Below are 6,075 nucleotides of genomic sequence, written 5' to 3' on the forward strand. Positions count from 1 at the left end.
TGTAACACCCTAATATTCAAATCCTTATGCTCGAGTCATAAGTCAATGATATTACGGTGGTACGACTCTCAGGTGGATTTTTAATATATAAATATAGGTAATTTCGAAAAGAGTATTAATCGAGAAGCCTGAAAAGAGTAAAAATAAAATCGCGAAGACGTATCACTCACGTTTCGACAACAAAAGATAAACCGTGAAGCCGAAAATGATATACGGACAAGGCGTAGAGGAGATTAAGAGATAGATAACAGATAGATATATATAACATAAATAAATAGCCACTAGTCGCGACCCGCGAAGTTTAGGCCGACTAGGGTACAGTATGAAAGTAGATGACAGCAGTATATCCTAATCCCTCCCAAAGGAAACATAAGAGCCTCTATAGGCAAGTTCCAAAAGAGTTCAATACATAATATAATCTTTTCAAAAACATAGGTGGAGAGATTCTAATCAAACACAAAGTAGAGGAAATAAAGATCTTCGCCGTCTCTCAGACGACCCACAACTCACTTCTGAGCACCTGGACATGTATCTGAAAAACAAGAGATATATACGGAATGAGAACCCCACACGCGTGGATGGTGCTTTCTGGAAGAACGGCACGCACGCGCCAGGTGCGCCTACGCGCGTAGGGTCGTTCTGCTAAAAATTTTCTAAGTTAAAAGCTGCAGAATTTACAGATTCAACCCCCAATCTTCCGACGGACATAACTCTCTCATTTTAAATCGTTTTTCACCCGTCTTTCGAACAGCATGGACATCCCGGATCCAATTTCATTTCTAAATAAATTTGGCAGAAAACAGCGATCCGTAGTCCAGGTTATGTCCCGTCAAAGTATGCCCCAAAACCATGTTTCCATACAAAACCATAAAGTGCCATTTTCAAAACAAGCCATTTTTAACTCTTTTCAAAATCAATCAAAACATGCCAATTTCAGCCTTTTCTTTGAAATCAATCAAAATATACCAAAATCAACATCAAGCCTCCTCAACTCGCACGTTGACACTTTCTCAAACTCAAGCACATTTACATATCATATACTCTTTCTCATGCCAAATTTCAACAACACTATTTCCAATCAACCATCATTATACATAATCAATATCGTACTCACTATCACGTGGCTTTACCCACAAATCAACCTTAATCATTCCTCAAGCATATATCACGACAAACATATCTCTAGTCACAAGGGTTTGAGCACTTCTTACCTCAGCCCATATGAAGTAGGGATAGAACCCACTTAGAATCCATGTTGGAGTATCCCTAAACACCCAAAATCATAAGATTTCAACACTAATTACCCAAAAACGTGTAACAGTGGGGAATTTCGAAAACTGGGCAGGTATGAATGGAATACTCACCACAAAACCTAGATAGAATTGTAGAAGATGAGAAGAGCAACGCGTGGCCGCAAACGGCTCGTCAATCGGAGCTCCGTAGCTCAAGTTATGGTGGTTTGAAGATCAAAGAGAGTTAGGTTTTCTCTCTTCTCTTCTCTCTTCCCAATTTCAGCGCCCAACACCCCCCTTTAGGGCAAAATGAGCTGAAATGCTCATAACTAATGTTTATATATGTTGGGTCTTGGGCCCACTTAGGCCCGGTTTACTTATTTTTGCCCATTGGCCCAATTTTGGGCCAAAACCTTTAAGATTAGCGCTCTAAATTGCACTTTAAATATTTCTACCTTCCCTAATTATAGTTCCTCATTTATTAATCTTATTTACCCATAATCAATTTTCTCAACTGTAGTACCAGACAGATCTCAGCCGGTACTGCTGGTCAAAATTCCACTGTGCGCTTTTACGCAGAAAACTATGTTTTCCGACTCGGAAAAATTCACTGAATCCAAATATCATATTTGAATTATCAAATTCCAATTGCCAAATCTTCCAACCATATTCGCTCTTATTTAACTTATTATTTAATTAATTTCGGTTAGACCGGGTATTACATGAAGCTTTCTGCCTTCTCTTCATTGTGAGACTTCCTCCTCCTATTAACATATTGATTATATTCCAAGTTGACTTGTTTATATTTGTGTAGGTATCTGCAGAACAATCAGTTTACAAGCACTATTGATGTCCTTGCTAATCTGCCTCATTGTGATATCATTGGTTTGTAAGAGATGAGTTTGGATAATAAAGTTGGAGTGTTGGAGCAAGAAACAAAGATGTCGGAGCAAGTCTCCGGGATGAAACTCACACAAGAGACCAAGAAACTAAGGCAGGCTTGTTTTAAAGTTAATTACAAAAGGAGGAAACTTTTGGCCTTCAAATCTTATTCATCATCACTTAGTTAAGCTACTTGTCTTGTATGTTCATATTCTAAGTAGTAAAAATAACACTTATTAGATGGTTTAAATACATTATTAAATATTAACATAGTTTAGGAAACTGGATGGTAGATTTGACTGATTAGTATTTATTGCAATGCTTGTATTTTGGTAAGTTTAGTAAGACAAGGTTTTGTATAGGAGTTATTACTTTTGATTTTTAATAATAAAAAATTATATATTATATTAATATTTTGTTTATGACTTATATAATATTTTATTTATGGATTATGATTTTTTGCTATTGTGAAATTTTAATCACAATTATTTATTTAACGCGATAAAAATGACGGTAAAAATTATTTTTTTAAACGATAAAAAATGTCACTGTCAGGGTAAAACGGCGGTTCAAAATGCCATTTTAACCAATCAAAACGCTACTGTCAGGATAAAAATGATGGTTCAAAAATGCCATTTTAACAAACCAAAACGCCACTCTGTCAGGGTAATAATGGCGGTTTGAACCGCCGTTTTAACCAAACAAAATGCTATTCTGTCAGGGTAATAATGGCGGTTCAAACTGCCGTTTTAACCTATCCAAAAATCGCCATTTTAACCCTGGAAATAATGGTGGTTTGAACTGCCGTTTTAACCTATTCAAAAACCGCCGTAATAACCAGAATGGCGCTCAGAATTACGTCGCTTTATGATTCTGATTTTGATTACGTCACATTGTTAATCCACCAATTTTTATTCTGATTTTGATTATGTTAATCCATTGTTAATCACATTGTGTTCCAATTCTGATTTTGTTTCTTATTTTATTAATCCATTGTTCTTCTGCTTCTATTTCTTCTACTTTTGATTCTGCTTTTATTTTTGATGCTTCTGATTCTGCTTATGTTTCTGATTCTATTTTTATTTTTAATTCTATTTTTGTTTCTATTTTTAATTCTGTTTATATTTCTCTTTCTGCTTCTGATTCTGTTTCTATTATTGTTTCTATTTTTTATGTTTATTACATTATTTTTGCTTCATTGTTGTTGTTGTTGGAGAAGAAGAAAAACAAGAAATGCTGTTGTAATGGTGAAGAAAGATAGAAATTGTATTTTGGTGAAGAAGAAAAAAGGTATTTTGGTCCAAAGGACGATTTTAAAACAAAGTTAAACCCGAGGGACGATTTTGTATGTAAAAAAAGGTTGGGGACGAACAAAATTTTTCGGCCTATACCTTAAGGACCAAAATCTTACTTAACTCTAATCCTAATTCATTTTATTTTAATTTATATGTCGAAAATTTTATGTGTATGTTATTATGTTAAATTTGTGTTTGAATTAATATATTTGGTTGAATTATATTGAATTTTATTATGGTTGTGTTAATTTTGTTTTTTTTTAGTTTAAATTTAATATCCATGGATACTAGGTATTTGCCTTCCCTGCAAAAAAAAAAAAAATAAATAGGGATATATGACGGAGATAAGACGATAATAGAGATATTTTATCAAAATGAGAATGGAGGTGGGAGAGTGTCACGGTCCAAAATGATTCATGACTAATGCTTAGAAAAATAGTCCTCTAGCAAGCCTAAGAGATTTGAATATAAGTTAAATAAGAAGGTTACAAATATTTTTAATAAATTTACAAGTTCTAGAAAGAATAGTTTACACACTTTTAATAAAAGATAAAATAATTAAAAATAGGTGATCCTGCATATGAGATATGGAACATAGAACATTTAGAAACACAACAAATAATAGATATCTATTGTAGATCATTGCGCTTGAATAGAAAGACTCACATAATTGAGTATTTGTTATTGAAAAATATTTTTAGAAAAACAGAGTGAGTTTTTGCAACTCAATGACTAGATAATACATGTACAATCCACATAAGACCATATAAATATCTATAACAATATATAATGCCAAAACAGAGTTTTTGGTGTCCAACTTTATGTTCCAATATTGCCCTTAATGATAAAAGTTCTCCGTACATGCATGCGTCAGTTACTTTAAATAAAAAAACTTCCACCGTTAACAACAATACATATTCTTCTATCTCATTTTCATTCTGTGTTTTCACTAATAAATCGTAAAAACGCGTAACCTCTTCTTCAATTCTTCATTTCAATCATTTATCCTTTTCAATTTTTCTTAATTCTCTTCTCCATTCTGAATGTGCTTCTCTATATATAACAATTATTTGGATGAGTTTTTGTGGTTTTATGACATAATATATGTATTCCTATAAAAAATAAAAATGACTTCATAATTTACTTCTTTTAATTTAAATTTATTTATTTTATACTTTTTACATATATTAAAGTACTTAAAATATTAAATATTTATTAATTATTTTTTTCAAATAACCTGATAACACAATAAACATCTAAATTTTCTATTATATATTTTTTAACGTTTCAACTTTCACAATATTATACCGCCTAATTTAGATAGCCAAAACATAGCAAAATAAGTAATAAGAAGATATAGAATTTTATTTTTTGTTATGTGGTACAAAGATGATATAATAATATAATAAACGGTAATAAAAATAAAATAAAATAAATAAAAATAAGAAGATATAAAATTTTACTTTTTGTTATGTGGTACAAAGATAAAATAATAATATAATAAACTGTAATATTCTGGTACAAAAGAACATATCAAGAGCCTTCTATCTTTTTATTTTAATTTTGTTAAAAATACTAATATCATTTACTTTTAACTTTTAACTTTCAAGATAAATGGAAAGATATGACCTTTTATACATTAGATAATTTAAAAAATTTATTATAAAACAAGTTAAGAATATGAGTAAGTGAGAGACAGAGAGAATTTTTTAACATATTAAATTTGCGTTATATTAAGTGATGATTAAGAAACAAATTAAAACTCTAGATTCAAAAAAATGTCTCTCTTTCTACAGTGTTTCACCTTAAGTAATTATTTTTTTATAGATAGTATTTAAGTGATAAACAAAATAATAAGAAGGTTCGTATTAGATTATGAAAACTAATGTCATCCTTATAGTAGGATCGCATTATTTCAAAACATGCAAAATATTATAATAAAATATAGTTTAATTAATAAAATATAGTTTAATTAATATAGTTTAAACAAACGTACAACTTATATAAAAGTAGTCAAATATAAAAAACAATGATAGTCTTTTATTCTAAGGGCCAATATTAAATTGCAGCCTAAATTTATAATTATTAGTTAAAAACTTACAATAATATACTATTTTTATTAAATTAGTTAAAAATAATATATTTTGATATTATTTTTATGGATTATTGACATCAAATTTTGATAATTTGAGTAAAAATTTTGAATGTTTATGTCGTACATCTTTTTTAATAGAATAATAAGACAACTTAAAATGCACATCAAGTAAAAACTATTATTTTTATACATCTAGATATTCAAAAGACACAAAAACTAATTCTTTTAACAACACTTTAACGACTCATAAAAGTTAACACAATAAATGATTATAGATCAAAGTGATAGACAAGATTGAAAGTTGCGATAATAGTACTTGATGATTATTAATTACGATCGGGTGAAGAGAAGGTAGGAGGAGAAGAAGAAAATGAGAAGGAGAACAAGGCAATAATAGTGTGTGATATAGAAAATAATAGTGTGTGATACAATAAGAAGATATAATAAAGTATAAATTAATAATTTAAAAAAGTAATAAAATTAAAGATAATTTAATAAATTAAAAATAAAATTTAAAAAATAAAATATTTTTTTAAGATTCAAAAAGTTATTGATAAGAATATGTATGATG

Source organism: Arachis ipaensis, chromosome B08, assembly GCF_000816755.2.
Source record: "Arachis ipaensis cultivar K30076 chromosome B08, Araip1.1, whole genome shotgun sequence".
In the NCBI taxonomy this organism is placed as follows: Eukaryota; Viridiplantae; Streptophyta; class Magnoliopsida; order Fabales; family Fabaceae; genus Arachis; species Arachis ipaensis.